The sequence below is a fragment of the Ctenopharyngodon idella genome, chromosome 24 (assembly GCF_019924925.1).
Source record: "Ctenopharyngodon idella isolate HZGC_01 chromosome 24, HZGC01, whole genome shotgun sequence".
NCBI lineage: Eukaryota > Metazoa > Chordata > Actinopteri > Cypriniformes > Xenocyprididae > Ctenopharyngodon > Ctenopharyngodon idella.
The window spans coordinates 5,602,202-5,619,070 of NC_067243.1; the positions used below are offsets into that span (position 1 = coordinate 5,602,202).

General features: G+C 35.7%; 2 long non-coding RNA genes across 2 annotated transcripts in view; one reads left to right on the top strand and one right to left on the bottom strand.

The window, feature by feature from the left end:
• Positions 1-297: 297 nt before the first annotated feature.
• On the bottom strand, positions 298-2,486 carry LOC127507560 (uncharacterized). The gene is made up of 2 exons (XR_007928382.1): positions 2,339-2,486; positions 298-757 (listed from the first exon to the last, which is right to left on the bottom strand). It is a non-coding gene; the product is annotated as an uncharacterized LOC127507560 (long non-coding RNA).
• Positions 2,487-2,725: 239 nt separating this feature from the next.
• Positions 2,726-16,869, top strand: part of LOC127507559 (uncharacterized) — a 51,668-nt gene continuing 37,524 nt past the window's right edge. The window contains exon 1 of the long non-coding RNA XR_007928380.1: positions 2,726-2,859. This is a non-coding gene — a long non-coding RNA (uncharacterized LOC127507559). The remainder of the gene's footprint in view (positions 2,860-16,869) is intronic.

Consider the following 16,869-nt stretch of genomic DNA (forward strand, 5'->3'; position numbering starts at 1 on the left):
ATATATCCAGCACTCACCTCCATCCGTGCGATGTGGGTTTTGGATCAGCTGTGAGAGTGTGTTTATCATTACTCCGGCGGCAATGAAACACAGATGTTGCATCTATACTGGGATGACCGGTCGTGTGATAAAAGGAGAAATAAAGGATGAGAGAGTAGAGTGTGAAACGAGAACATTTTCCAGATCGGTTGATCTGTCAGTGGGCCAAAAGAAGAATAACTATAAATGTATAATTATTACAAAATAAGGGGAGATCTAACCCATTATATTGTATAACGTGAATCATTTTAAAGCATATGATTTATCTTTGTTCTTTAATGAAGTAACACTTCAAGATGCCATCTGATCCCAGATCAGAGCACAAACACAATTTAAGCATTAACCTCCGACAGTCTGATCCGGTCACATGACCAGGCCAGCAAAGCGATGACGTCATCTCCTATTCGTCACACTGGGCTAATCTAATTAGGCCCATCCGTGAGCGTCTTTCTGGGTCATCAGGGCTGATCCTCCCTCTTTGTCTCCGAACACAAGAGCCACGCGAGACATGAGCAGGTAGAAGCTCCCAGGGGCACGTGAGAGTTCGTGGCGGGACAGACGCCCTCGGTGAACTCGAGCCGTGGCAGCATGTTTGTTTATGAGGAGCTGGATTTGAAGTGACACCTGTGACTGCTGGGTTTCTGAAGTACCTCTGATTGCTCACATTACCTGGTGCGCAGCCAAAGAGCAGAGCCATCACCTGTCTGTCTGTCATCCGCTGGAAACACAGGGCAACACGACACTCAAATGATCATTAACATCCAGATGGAATGAATAAATAGATGCACAATATAAAAAACAGAGTTTCAGAGTTTATATAGTGATGATATATATATATATATATATTTTTTTTTTTCTGACTTTATATTTAATTAAATTCCTACATATTTTATACATTTATGATTTTATATATATATATATATATATATACACACACACACACACACACATTTATGACTTAATAAATGAAATATTATTATTTAATAAAGTATATATACATTTACTGCTCCAGAAATCATTTATAATTTCATACAAAGCTAAAATAAATATATATGTTTGTTAATTTTTACACCAATAGATTCATCAAGCCAGCTACTATACTGAATAACAAAGGTTTTTTTTTTTTATTTGCTTTTTTCTGACTTCATATTTCAACAATTTCTATTACTTTGCATTTAATTAAATTCCTACATATTTTATACATTATATATATATATATATATATATATATATATATATATATAAAACACATTTATGACTTAATATTTATTTAATTTATTAAGTCATAAATGTGTGTGTGTGTGTGTGTATATATATATATGGTAACATTAGTTAACTACATTAGTTAACATGAAATAATAATGAACTGCACTCATACATTTATTATTTATTATTATTTATCTTTGTTAATGTTAATTTCAACATTTACTAATACATTTTTAAAATCTTGTTAACATTAGTTAATGCACTGTGAACTGACATGAACAAACAATGAACAGCTGTATTTTCATTAACTACCGTTAACGAAGATTAATAAATACAGTAACAAATGTATTGCTCATGGTTAGTTCATGTTAGTTAATACATTAACAAATGTTTAACTAATGAAGCTTATTGTAAAGTGTTACCATATATGTATGTGTGTGTGTGTGTATATATATATATATATATACACACACACACACATTTATGACTTAATGAATTAAATAATATTATTTAATAAAGTATATATACATTTACTGCTCCAGAAATCATTTACAATTTCATACAAAGCAAAAATATATATATATATATATTTGTTAATTTTTACACCAATAGATTCATCAAGCCAGCTACTATACTGAATAACACTTAAACACTAATATCTATCTATCTACATATATATATATATATATATATATTCATTAATATGTAATCCGACTAGTTTATACTAATGTAAAATACCACTTATTGCACATTTTGATTTATACTGTATTTATATATATAAACCTAACACAAATACTTGAATAAATATCATTGCAATAGGTGTTTTACCTTTTTTTTTTTTTTGGGACAAATTAGTTCATGTAGCTATACATTCACAGAATTACACCTTTGACATGTTCATAAACTGTAAAATATTTTAATTTAATGAAGCCTCAATAATATTTCCAAATGGATGTAGTTTTGTTTTAAGTGTTAACGTTACCCAATATCCAATGCGGTAAATACGGTCAATAACAGCTTTTAGTCAGAGAGATGCAGGTGGGTTTAAAATCATCTGCGAGCTCAAAGTTCCTTTAAAGTGATTTATACTCACTTCCTGATGCAAAAATACAAATTTCCTCACACACGTGCTCAGAGAAATAATGCTTGAACATGTTTTACACGGTGATTTTCCCTCGGCAGGCACGTGAAAATGGGCGTTGATGGAGCAAACAGACACACATCCAAATGTCCTCCTTTCCAAATAACTCTTATACCGTTCCGCACACAATCTCAATTTACATTATGGGATTTCAGTCAGTCAGTTGAACTTGACCGACACTTAAGTTGCTTTTCCTCTTGTGTATGTGTGTAAATAAAATGGTGGAACGCAGAGCGTCTAATGCGTGAGCGTAATCAAAGAGGCGCGAAGACGCGCGACACAGATGTGATCAAACGAGTTCATGGAGTTTACACGGGGATTCGAGTTTGTCCCACAGCACAATAATCCTCCATCAGGACGTCCTGAAGTTCACTGGAACACTGAAGGAACTTATTTAGAGAATATAGACGGATCTCAAAGTGTCAAACACCGAACAGAAATGCTGTCAACTCATCTGAACTGATGTTTTTAAGGTGAGTGTACCTGATTTAGTTTAATACCTCATTAAAAATTCAGTTTGATGCCAATCCTAAATTAATCCCAGCATTTTTAGATCTTTTGAAAACATGCAGGATTTCCCAATAAGACTGTTATGATGCGCAATATAGGTTACAATGCTCTTGAAATGAAAAATAAATATTTAATGTTGTTTATTTGATCACATTAGGACTTCTTCCAAAGTATGATTCCTCCAGACAGTCTTTTAGGATTTTCTTTGACTAGGGTATATGAAAAGTTATAACAATGTTTTAACATATTAAGTGTACATATATGCTATAATCAGTTTCAATAGAAACTTTGCATGGATAATGTAAATATTGTGAAGGCCTAAAGTAAATCTTTAATATAGTCACTGATTTTTAATCATGTAAAATTATGAAACTGCATGTTTATACCAGTAGATAGACATTTGATGTGTGTGTGTATATATATATATATATATATATAAATTGCCATAACTGTGCATATTCTAAATAGTAGGTATAGCAGAAACAGATTTTCATCAGATTACAGGATGGTAAAATAATTTTAGGTACATGCAGGTTATTATTTTTACTCTGTATTTGTGTACATTAACAATAACATGAACATTGTTGAGTCTAAGTTTCTACAACAAAAAATACTCCAACTAAAACCTGTTTTCTGTAAAATAGCTTTTGTTATTCTGCTCAAAATGATCACGTTTTTGTACAGCTATTATATAATATGATCTTATTAATCACCCTAGTGTCCTTTTTTTCTTTACAAAGACAAACGAATAGCTTAATATGCACATTTGTTTATAATAATGCAAAGGTTTACTAATATCTGATTGCGTTAAAGATCATGTCGTATTAAATACCATACTGTGTAAGTTACATAAATCATTATTGTTTCAAACTAGTAGTGCCGTGGTCACATTTCATTGTTTTATTCTGTGTAACCTAAAGAAATGTGATTGGTGTAGCACCACTGTACGACAATAAAACAATAATGATTAATGCAACTTGGTTTTAGCTGCACGTGGAATGCGCTTTCTCATGTAGTTTGATGAATCTAAGTATCTCTTGTTCTCTGCCAGATGCTACAGCTTCTGCTCGCCAGGCAGTTATTGAAAGTGACTCAAGTAAAAGTGATAGTTTTGTGGTTTTTGACTGTGGTTTGGTGGTTTTGGCAGCACGCTTGACTCATCTATATCGTCTTAGTCACTGTGGTTTCAGTCTGGTGCCATATCGCTGCTGTAAAAGCTCCTATTAGTGCATCAGTAAAGCATTCTGGGTAACTGGCTTCGGTCCTCGTGGCTGTAGAAAACGGTGGTAAAGTACTAATTTATAATTTGCCATATCATAATTTTCAAAGAATCGTAAATGGCTCTAAATCTTAATTTGGTTTTAATTTGATGTCCTTTGGGAAACGTTTTGAGCGCCGAAATGCTGTTTTCTGTTTAGAAATATGTTCATTTTAATGATGCCCCACACAGATTTTCCTCAGGATTTTTGTGTTGTTTTTGCAGTAAAAACACATAAACATTCATAAAATCAAGATACATTTACTTTAGAAGCAAAATGACATAATGTTTTCTGAAAAATGCAAAATTAAGTGACTTAAAGTGCTTAAAATGACAAAACATGCATTGCTGGGTAATAACTGATTATATGTAATCTGGATTACGTAATCCGAATAAAAAAAATTATATACTTGTAATTAGATTATATTGTTTTAAAATACTCATAATCAGACTACATTTACATTTGTATTGATTACTTAATACTCACAAAATGGCAGTAAATTATTCATAATTTATTGATTCTCACTAATTCTTATCTATTATGTCATTTCTGAAACAGTCTATTGCTTCAGAAAGTCTTACAGGTTTGTGGAATTACACAAGCCGGAGGCCACATAACATATCAAATAAAATATTTAATCTTTTTGTGTTTTATTTTGATTGATTTTATTTTAAAATCTTACATTTTTATGGTTTAATTATCTTTTCATCAATTTAAACCCCCCCTGCATTTCCTTCACAAACTCCCTGACATAATGTAGTTTTTTTATGACCAATTTTCTACATTTTATTGTAAAAATTACTATAATACAATATAATACTATTCAAATATATGTGATGAACAGGTTAAGGCTAAAAGTAAGGTCAAAAGTAATCTAAAAGTAGTCAGATTACATTACCAAAAACGTGTAATCTAATGGATTACGTTACGGTTTTCATCATGTAATTTGTATTAATGGATTCATTACATTTTATAATCCACCCAGCCCTGAAAACATGTCTGCAAATAGGGTCAGAAAAATAAACTTTTAAAAAATGTAAGCATAAACGCACTTAATTGCGAAAACAAGACTTAATATCTTAAGTAGCCTAATTTTGCTTCTCAAGTAAATGTATCTTGATTTAAGAATGTTTTGCAGTGCACAATTGCAGTGATTCAATACAAAATGCAATCTTTAAGAAATAGTTTGTGCTTTTTACAATGTATAGTCATCTTTACAGAAAAATATTGCCCACAGTGAGCGATCCAAATGCGACTGACAACTCCATTGTGCCCAAAAAAATCATTTAAATTTAATTTCTCTACAAAGCATATAATATAATGAGTCAACCTCAGGACCGTTGGAGCGAAGTGCAGGCCGCTGCACGAGCGCGAGAGTACGCTGCACGCGCAATCTGTTGAATACAGTGAGTTCACGCGCAGCTGCAGTGCTGTGTGAGTGACTTGTGAGGGTGTTTGCGCGGTCGCGTGGCATAGTCACGATAGTTATGGTCTTTTATTGACTCCGAGAGTCTGTATATGCGATTTTGTCTGGGTTTGTTTACCTCTCTCGATTCTTTTGAGTCGTCTGCTTATGACCTAGTTCCGCGAGCGCGCAAACATGCAGCGTAGCGCTTGGTGCGCGGGCGCGCGTCCGTCCCCTCCCCCAGCTTTTCCTTGTCGCAGAGCGCGCGGCGAGAGTTCATTTGAGGACAGGGAAGTGCTTTCTTTTCCAGCGTGAATCATGAAGGAAAAATGAACCCCTGGAACTGGTTGCCCCCTTCATTTTGGCATGTTCCTCCCCTTTGCTTTATTGTCTATTTTGGCTGAACTTGCAGTTCTTCCCTCAGCTGCCAAGAAAACTTCAAGTCCTTTAAAGATACAGCGAGCGAAAGCTAGTTCCTGCCTCCGCCGCGTCTTGAAAGCGAATGAAAATAAATCTTGTTAGGATTCGGCCATTTCTTCCTGTTTGGTTGTGAATTGGGTCAGAATCTGTCCCTAAGTGATTTAGACCTCATTGAGAGGTCTAACAGTTTCAAGAGGTACTTTCTCTGTGCTTTATGCCCCCTACAAAGTGAATTTACAACGCGATCTTATTAGTATTCGTAGCTGTACAGTGTGGTTCTAGTTCACCTATGTTTACATGTACAATATCAGTGTAAACTCTTATGATATGAAGAACTTCAGAGACATATCAGTGTTGTTATTGTTAAATAAAACTATTAAAAATTGTGAAATAAAAGAATGTATTAGATGAAAAGCTTAAACTAGAAATGCAGTTAGCCAGTCAGTTTGCAATGGCAACTAGGCTAACATAAATAAAATAAGGTAAAGTTGAAGTACTAAATTTACTAAAACTTAAATAAAGAGAATTTACCACCGCATAACACTGAAAATATAAAAATAAAAGTTAATTGACGCAATGTTTGCGACTTCTTTGAGGTTTGTAGAATATTCATTAAATTCATTCGTTGATTTTATTGTTTTTATAATAATTTAGGTTCATGAAATATGTTAATATGTTTTATTTAAAAAAAATGGCATGAAAAATATTTCTAGTGTTTTCATCATTAGCATTTTGCTTATATTTCATACTTGTTGAGCTTTGATGTTATGAAATACAGCCATAAAACAGTAAAGATGACTGTATTTTATCTTGATTTCATTTATAAATGCGTTTGCTATTAGAAGGCAAAGTTTCTCCATTATTTACTGGTAAATGAGAGTCCTGGTTTGGGATTATGTTTGAGTATTCGTCCACAGTATTCAAGAAAATTTGTTCATAAGTCATAACGTCCATGTTTTAGATGCTATCAGTATTCTTATATTGTACATTTACAAATACGATACTCTGGAATCAGAATGAGTAGCATTGACTAAACCAATGAAATGAACACGCAAGACAACGCAAACACCAATATCTTCTGCCAAGAAAACCAGTGTTTGTTATACAAACATTGTAGATATTACAGTCAGGTACGGAGCCCTCCAGAAAACATACAAATTATGAGCAGATATCTCTGTTTACTCGATCTGTGATTTGTGTGTTTGGATACATGCATCTGATGAAGCCAGGCATCCAAAACAAAGTCTTAATATATTCATTGGAGCTGCCTCGTACCATGTTGTTACAGCTCTAAAGCGTGAAACTTTAGCCATTATTAGAAAAAGAACCAAGCGGGGCAGCCAAGGACAACAGTTAAGCACCTTGGGTTGAGTCACACTTGGCCATTTTAAACATCCGCCGTGCTGTTTTGTAACCGAACATGAGTCGAGCTCTTCCTCGTCGTACTGATGGTTTCCCCAGTGGTGAAAGACTAGAGTCGGCCATTGGTTTTGATTGAAGAGCAACATTCTCAGGTAGCAGCTGGCCGGGACAGACTCGGGAATGGCAAACGGCCTAATTAGAATGAATTACCTCGCTGTTGGCGTTCCTCAAGCCTGTGATCAGCTCCGGCAAAGAGGTGGAACTGGAGTGCTGACTTCCCATTGGCTGGCTTTTGACTGGGTGCGGATGGTAATGGATATTTTGATTGGTGTGCTAGTGATGCATCTCTGACTGCTTAGTAAAAGGCACCATTGTGGTCGCACCCATTTCAGATAGACTATAGGCATTTTTGTCTGTTCCAGTGGTGGGGGAAAAAAGCTTTTGTTTCAAAAACTGTCCATTTTATTCGATTTGATTCCCTGCATGCATTTGGTTGCTTAAACTGTAGAACGCCAGGGTCATGGGTTCGATTCCCAAGGAATGCATGATAACATGCGATAACGCAACGTAAGTCGATTAGGATAAAAGCGTCTGCCAAATGCGTGAATGTAAATGTAATGCAAAATGAATCACTTGACTCTAGGGCTGCGTGATTAATCGTAATAAAAATGAAAATGTTTTTATTTAGCTCGTTATTTAAGCATATTTTATTATTAATCATTTTAGACCCATATTGATATATGGGTCATTGACAAATAAGGTTTTTAAAAGTGTAAAAAAACATAATGGAGATATAATTAATTTTGAAGTTTTATTAAGTGTTAACAATGAGATTATGTGGTTTTTATAATCAATTAACACTGCTTTTGCCATTTATTACAAAATTTGTCACCAAAAGAGTCATTTGGTTTAACCAAAATTTCGGTTTTACCGTATGACACTTTTGGTTATACCGAATGACGATATTTTCAAACAATGCTAACAGGCTGATATCCAGCTAGCTAGCAAAAGGACAATCAAACATTTTATATTTAGTACAAGTTTTTAAAATATTACAACATTTTCCATGTTTTATAGCGGTTGTACCGAATGACCTGATGTTTCGGGACATGCGTATAATCAAATGAAAACATGAATTTTTCAAATAGTTAAGAGAGAGTTAGTTACTTTGCTTCATGACCATGTGGTCCTTTGCAGGTGTCTGAATGATGTCACATCCTGTCACATGATATTGACCGCATGACTTGATCCAAAACGGTCCCTTTATATTGGTTACTCCGAGTGACATCAATGAAATTCATTTTTCCGGACATTCTTTCTCATAACAAAGAAATGACTTCTACACATAATTTTAATACAGTTTTGCACTATGTTGATATATGATGTTATAAAATCATGCCAGAATAAAAAATATATACATTTATTACATTTTAAGATATTTTAATCACAAATGAAATGGCTATATTGACCTTTGGACGGTTAAACCGAATGACCTTTTGACACTTCAAAATCTTTAAAATACCTTTATATGTAGCAAAATAACTTTTGGATTCAATAAAAGTGATCTAGTTGCACTACCTTACATACTTTGGATGTCATTTCTTTGTTTTTTATTATTATTAAGGCCTTTGGACAAAAAAATTACCCGTCACGTCATTGACCCATATAAGAGTTTATTAAAATTGTGCAGCCCTACGAAAAACCTTTTAATCCCATTTTAAATCACAGTTGCAGTTTTTATCAGAAAAATCACATTTTTGATCACTGGACGTTATGAGTTTGTTGCATTAGCTTCATTGCCAGTCTTTGTTTTTAACTGAATGTGAAATCAATAAATACTCATTTTGTGCATTTTGTTTTGTGAAGTTGCTTATTGATTAATTTCCCAACATTTTCTTTGTACTTGTTTTCCAGTTTTGTGCAAATGCTCTTTAGTCTGTCCAGCTTTAACATGATGTTTTCTATAAGGAGCCATTCATTCATGACCATTCTTGTGCTCAGAACAGCTAGATTCAGTGCAGTGAATCAAAACACATTCTCGAGATGAAGATCACAGGACTCGAGACACTAAAAAAAATATTAACTGTGTCCTGTCGCTGTGAATGGCTCCTAAAAGTTTTTTTTTTTGCATAAAAGCATGGATTAAAATCCATTATATCTTGGGATAAAAACATAAGTGTCCATTTTGAAGATACAGTCTTGATTGTCCGCTCATCTCACTCCGCTTGCTAAGATTTGTGTATGTTCATGCACATGAATGCAACTACGAATGACAAACGAGAGCCGTCTGCTAGCTGCTAAAAATGCCATGTAACCTCAAAGGCCCGATGTAGAACACATTAATGCTCTCTCTGCTAAAATAGAGTAGCTAATTTCATGCTACAGTCTCTGCTTTATGTCATTTTAATCACCATAGATGTTTTATTTTTCTCCGGGATCATTTAGAGACTGTCTATTTCTCCCGTAGTGCCACATTATTAGCGGTTAGCTTCAATCCCAAACCCGTCCAGCAGTTCAGATTTCTATTTATAAGCTAACTGCTAATGGCAAAAACACTTGCTAACCTAATTTTATGAACACTTTTAATGGGCCAGAAGAAAGTTAAATCAGGAAAAAGCCACTAAAGACAGGGCTTTGAAATGAAAGCTGAGCTGTTCTGCAATAGGCTTTTGGCCGAAGACTTTTCTCTGTGCCGCTTCCATAAGCTATCTGCCAGAGGGAATTTGGATGGAGCGCGTCCCAGAATCAACCGTTACGGCCCGGTTTCATCGGAGGTGTGTTTGTGAGCGCATGGCTTCGATTTGGAGCGTTGCTGAATTCAGCACTTTTTCAAATTAATTGAACTTTTGTAGCACGTTTCTACACTCCCAGAAGAAAAGGTTCTATATGGAACCTTAAAGGGTTCCGTCAGGTGCTTCATATGTAGAACATTTTAGGGGTTCCCATTTTTGGATCATTTTATAGATTTAGTTTTAATTAAGGGCCAAGCACTGAAGACTCAAAGGCACTTATTGAAATTTTCCTAGTCTATGGCAGCAGTTTGTGGGTAAATGATGAGATTTGGCACAAAGATAGAGGACAGTCTGAACATTAACCAGAGCAATTTTGGAGTCTCTAACTCAATCCCTCTAGCGCCACCAACTGTCCAAATTTGCACTTGCGTTTATGCTAATAACTTTTGAACTAATAATATTTATTCTCCTTGGCTCAAAATTATTTGACTGTCTAGACGGTTCATCCGATTTTCACCAAAATTGGCACGCATCATCTTCCGACCATACTGGCAAAAAGTTATTAAAAGCATTTTGATAAACCAAACCATTCTTGAATAACGCACAAACGAATTTGATGAAGAGAACGCCAAATTGGATTTAAGGCTATATCTGATTCTGAGGCTTTAACTCTGCAACGCTTTTGCATATTGACATCAAATTTTATACGTGGCATTGTCTCCTCACACTGACCACACAACATCAATTTGGTAACAGCGCCACCTATTGGTCAAAAGTGATAGGCAATTTAATCATATTTCAAGTGATTTGTGATTTTTTTTTCCCAGCCAATTTGATTAAAATAATCTAAAAATGTCTTTAATTACTCATTGTTGCAGTTGCTCTGAAGCATTTTATATTTTGATTACATTTTATGAATTAAACAGCTCGTAAACATACTTTAACCCAAAGAAACTTTTTCCTAATAGTGTACATCACTACACTGTAAAAAAAAAAAAAAGAAGATATTTCAAAGTTGTAAATAATACAAAGATTATTGGAGTATGTTACTTGGAAAACGTTTTACAAGACCGTACATACCATTTTAAGTCTTTCTACTTGAAAGATTGCTGATAAAAGATCCGGAGCTGAAATTCAGATATGGTGTTTTGTTTCTGACACACACTGTAAGCAGTCAACCAATCACAACAGACTGGGCCATCTGACCAATCAGAGCAGAGCAAGCTTGTGGAAAGGAGGGGCTTAGAGAGACTGAATCTTCGAACGAACCGTTTTCAGACTCTTTGAGAAATGAGGTGATGCTGCAATGTATATTATGAGGAAATTTAGTTGTTTTTTTTTTACCATGGATGCATGTAAACCTATTGTAGGAGACTTTAATTGTAGGCACTTTAAAGCTTGATATCAGTGCACTTCAAGGGCCTGAAACAACTGTGGAAAATGGCGATTTGAAAGCGTTGAAGGCTTCAGATTTGCAGAAGCCATTATAACTCCTTGTGTATGAGAGAAAAGACATTTAGATTATACTTGGCAGTTTAGATTCCCATTATAGGACGGATATTCGGCATCAGATATTGTGTTTCACATATGGAATCTATTTATACTTAACCGTATGCTGTAAATTGTTGGGTCGCATTTATGGGCTTTCAATCCAGAAAAATGAAAATAAACTAGGAATTAGGTTCATTTCATTAATGGATGGATGAAATTAAACATATGCATTAAAATGAGGGCTTTAATGTATAGTAAAGTGGATTCTGGGCTATCTTTCAAATGGCGTCCAGTCAGCTCTTTTCTCGTGTGATATATGACAAAGTCAACACTTTTCGACTGAAACCCAAATCCCTGTTGTTCTGCCGTATGGGATTGCGTGTGCGTGATATTTCAGGTCTAGTCATGGTGATGACATCCTGCTGTACGTACCCTCGGTTTTACTGTCGTGTCTTGGCCTCGTGAAGTGTTTTTGTTGCCTGTTTTAAGATTTTAGTGGTAGGGTTTAGTGTGAGTTATGAGCTGGGCTGAGTGAGACCGGTGAGATCTCGACAGGTCAGCCCTTCATTTGCACGTTTATGCCATTAATGTGGATTTCTTCTCCGAACGATGGATGGCTTTTGCTCTGGGCTCTGAAAGTAGTGACGTACTACAGATTGATGGGGTTTTTTCGGCACATCTGATTAGATTTTTATACCAGTTTGACGACTGTAATATTATGAAATCTTGCCTTTAAAAGTAATTAGACTTGTTTCCCTCATAGTAATCTGATATATGGCAGGTAAAGAATGTAAAACGCATACATTTAATGCACTTTTAAAACTGATATTTACAGTTCTGGATGTGTAAATCAACCATATTTGTAACATCAATATATTTTTTTTTCTTTTTATGTTTGGTTAATAAATAATGAATATTAAAAATAAAAATAGGTAAATAATATTTTTAAAAAATGTTAGGCAGACAGACAGACAGATAGACGGATAGACGGATAAATAGACAGACAGATGGATAGATAGATAGACGGACAGACAGATGGTTAGATAGATAGATGGACAGACAGATGGATGGATAGATAGATAGATAGATAGATAGATAGATAGATGGACAGACAGACGAATAGATAGATAGATAGATGGACAGACAGACGAATAGATAGATAGATAGATGGACAGACAGACGAATAGATAGATAGATAGATGGACAGACAGACGAATAGATAGATAGATAGATGGACAGACAGACGAATAGATAGATAGATAGATAGATAGATAGATAGATGGACAGACAGACAGATGTGTGTGTGTGTGTGTGTGTGTGTGTGTGTGTGTGTGTGTGTGTGTGTGTTGGAGGGTCACTGTACTGTCTCCAGCTGCTGTGTGTCTTTAGATAGATAGATAGATGGACAGACAGACAGATGGATAGATAGACGGACAGACGATAAATAGACAGACAGACAGATGGATAGATAGATAGACGGATAGATAGATAGATAGATAGATGGACAGACAGACAGACGGATAGATAGATAGATAGATAGATAGATAGATAGATAGACAGACAGATGGATATATAGATAGATAGATGGACAGACAGACAGATAGATAGATAGATAGACAAATAGATAGATAGATAGATAGATAGATAGACGGATAGATAGATAGACGGACAGACAGACGGATAGATAGATAGACGGACAGACAGATGGATGGATAGATAGACGGATAGACAGACAGACAGACAGATTGACAGACAGATAGACGAACAGACAGACGGATAGATAGATAGATAGACAGACAGACGGATAAATAGACAGACAGATGGATAGATAGATAGATGGACAGACAGATAGATAGATAGATAGACAGAGAGACGGATATATGGATAGATAGATAGATGGATAGATAGATAGACAGACAAATAGATAGACGGACAGACAGACAGACAGACGGATAGATAGACGGACAGACAGATTGACAGACAGATAGACGAACAGACAGACGGATAGATAGATAGACGGACAGACAGACGGATAGACAGACAGATGAATATTATGTCACAAATCAATTTAAAATATGTTCCACATACAGTACATTAAATTCTAATATGTAAAACGACCATATTTGTAACAAAAATATTTTCGGAAATATATGCTGCACAGTGAACACTTTCCGCCGGTTTCACAGACAAGGCTTCAGCTAGTCCTAGACTAAAATGCATGTTTGGGCTTTTTTAACTGAAAGTATCTTGTTCTGATATATCTTAAAATATATCAGTGTCATTGTTTTGTCTCAAGATGCACTTCAGAAATCTTTTTTTTTTTCTAGTCTGCGTTTATAAAAGATACTTAAATGCCCTGATTGAACTAAGGTCTAATCCTGGCTTAGTCTAAGCCCTGTCTGTGAAACAGGGCCTAAATATGAAAAAATATAGAGTATATATATATATATATATATATATATTCATGTATTTTACATGCATTTCCAGCTATATGTCACATTTCTGCATGTGTTCTCGGATCAACTCAGATTTACTGATGGTTGAACTCTGACCTCTGAGCTGTTAGTGCTGCCCATGTGGCCGTGTGGGTTATAAAAGGGTCACCGAGCGAGACGTTGTGTGTGTGTGTGTGTGTGTGTATGTGTGTGTGTGTGTGTTGGAGGGTCACTGTACTGTCTCCAGCTGCTGTGTGTCTTGTGTTACTAACACTATGCATTTGAATTAAAGGCCGTGTATATTTACTCACCTAGCGTCTGGCGGGCAGCGTGTGCACTTATTTACCTCCTGACCCAGACAGCACCTGTCTGTCGTCCTGAGGAAGGCCGCGAGCGTGGACTTGGTGACCCGCGTGCCCATCCACAGCTGTTTTGAAGAGCGCTTTAATGAACAGCGAGTCTCGGTTTAGTTCGTTGGCCTTTCAGACGGTTCCCTGGACACGGATCAAGGTCAGTCCTGGAATCCATAAACGCTAATGGCAGCTTTGCTTTGATATTGATCCATCGATGACAATGTTTAATATCTGTCTAGAAAACCAGTGGTTAAAGTTTAATCCCACAATGCTTCATTATTTTTATGCAGATGTCGGTTGCTCTTTGCGCTCTCAGGGTTTGGATCGGTTCCTCGTGCTTTCAGCTTTTATGTATTTCTGTTTTGTGTATGTGCCACATTTTGCCAGAGATGAGCTTTATATGACATGCTAAACTTCATGCAAAACTTCTTTATTTTTATCTTAACTTATTGGAATGCTTAGTTTAATTTAAAAACTTTAAATGAAATTGTTGACGATAAATTACTGACCAATTACATCTGAAGTATTGTATTTTAGCCTAAAAATCTTTGTTTACAAAATAAAAATCACAAATGAGATCTTTAATATTTAAAAATGTAATATTGAAATACTAAATTATAGTTGTTGTTGTTGTTATTATTATATATTTTAATAATATTATAATAAATATTAAATAAAAGATAAATTATGGTATTTAATATTTAAAATATAATTTTAATATTTAATATTATTTTATATTTAAATATTAAATAAATGATAAATTATAGAATTAAATATTTAAAATATTATAAATTGAATATTTTATATTATAATAAATATTAAATAAATCATAAATAATGGCATTTAATATTTAAAATACATTTGACATATTTTTACCTATGTAAAAATATAAAATAAATTATAAATTTTAGTATTAAAATTTTACATATTTTAATATTTAATATTGATTTATAATTAAATATTAAATAAATATTTAACCAATTATAAATTATAGTATCTAATATTTAAAATATTATAATTTTCATATTTTAAATTTATATTAAATATATTAAGAGTGTGTGTGTGTGTGTGTGTGTGTGTGTATGCATGCGTGCATGTGTCAGTGTGTGTCTCTGAGAGTGTGTGAGTGCGTGTGTGTGTGTGTGTGTGTGATTCACTGTCTTGTTGCGCTGTGATTGTTCTTTGATTTCTCAGTCTGACAGTGTGACTCACACCTGTGGGTTTAGTGGGTTCAGTTTCATACACACACACACACACACACACACACACACACACACATACACACACACACACACACACACACACACACACACACACCTGACCTGCTGCTGAACAGCATTACAGCCGTCACTTTTACAGCACAGTATTAATAATCCTCAAACATTCTTTTTAACCTCTGACCCTAAACTTCAGCTCAGCTTGTATAACAGTGTAAATTTGCTGTCACCTCAAAATAACTCAACACACAGCCATTAATGTCTAAACCGCTGGCCACAACAGTGAGTACACCCCTAAGTGAAAATGTCCAAATTGGGCCCAATTAGGCATTTTCTCTCCCCGGTGTCAGGTCTCAGGTGTGAATGGGGAGCAGGTGTGTTAAATTTGGTGTTATCGCTCTCACTCTCTCATACTGGTCACTGGAAGTTCAACATGGCACCTCATGGCAAAGAACTCTCTGAGGATCTGAAAAAAAGAGTTGTTGCTCTACATAAAGATGGCGTAGGCTATAAGAAGATTGCCAAGACCCTGAAACTGAGCTGCAGCACAGTGGCCAAGACCATACAGCGGTTTAACAGGACAGGTTCCACTCAGAACAGGCCTCGCCATGGTCGACCACAGAAGTTGAGTGCACATGCTCAGCGTCATATCCAGAGGTTGTGTTTGGGAAATAGACGTATGAGTGCTGCCAGCGTTGCTGCAGAGGTTGAAGGGGTGGGGGGTCAGCCTGTCAGTGCTCAGATCATACGCCGCACACTGCATCAAACTGGTCTGCATGGCTGTCGTCCCAGAAGGAAGCCTCTTCTAAAGATGATGCACAAGAAAGCCCGAAAACAGTTTGCTGAAGACAAGCAGACTAAGGACATGGATTACTGGAACCATGTCCTGTGGTCTGATGAGACCAAGATAAACTTATTTGGTTCAGATGGTGTCAAGCGTGTGTGGCGGCAACCAGGTGAGGAGTACAAAGACAAGTGTTGCCTACAGTCAAGCATGGTGGTGGGAGTGTCATGGTCTGGGGCTGCATGAGTGCTGCCGGCATTGGGGAGCTACAGTTCATTGAGGGAACCATGAATGCCAACATGTACTGTGACATACTGAAGCAGAGCATGATCCCCTCCCTTCGGAGACTGGGCCGCAGGTCAGTATTCCAACATGATAACGACCCCAAACACACCTCCAAAACGACCACTGCCTTGCTGTGGGTACCTAAACCCTATTGAGCATCTGTGGGGCATCCTCAAACTGAAGGTGGAGCAGCGCAAGGTCTCTAACATCCACCAGCTCCGTGATGTCGT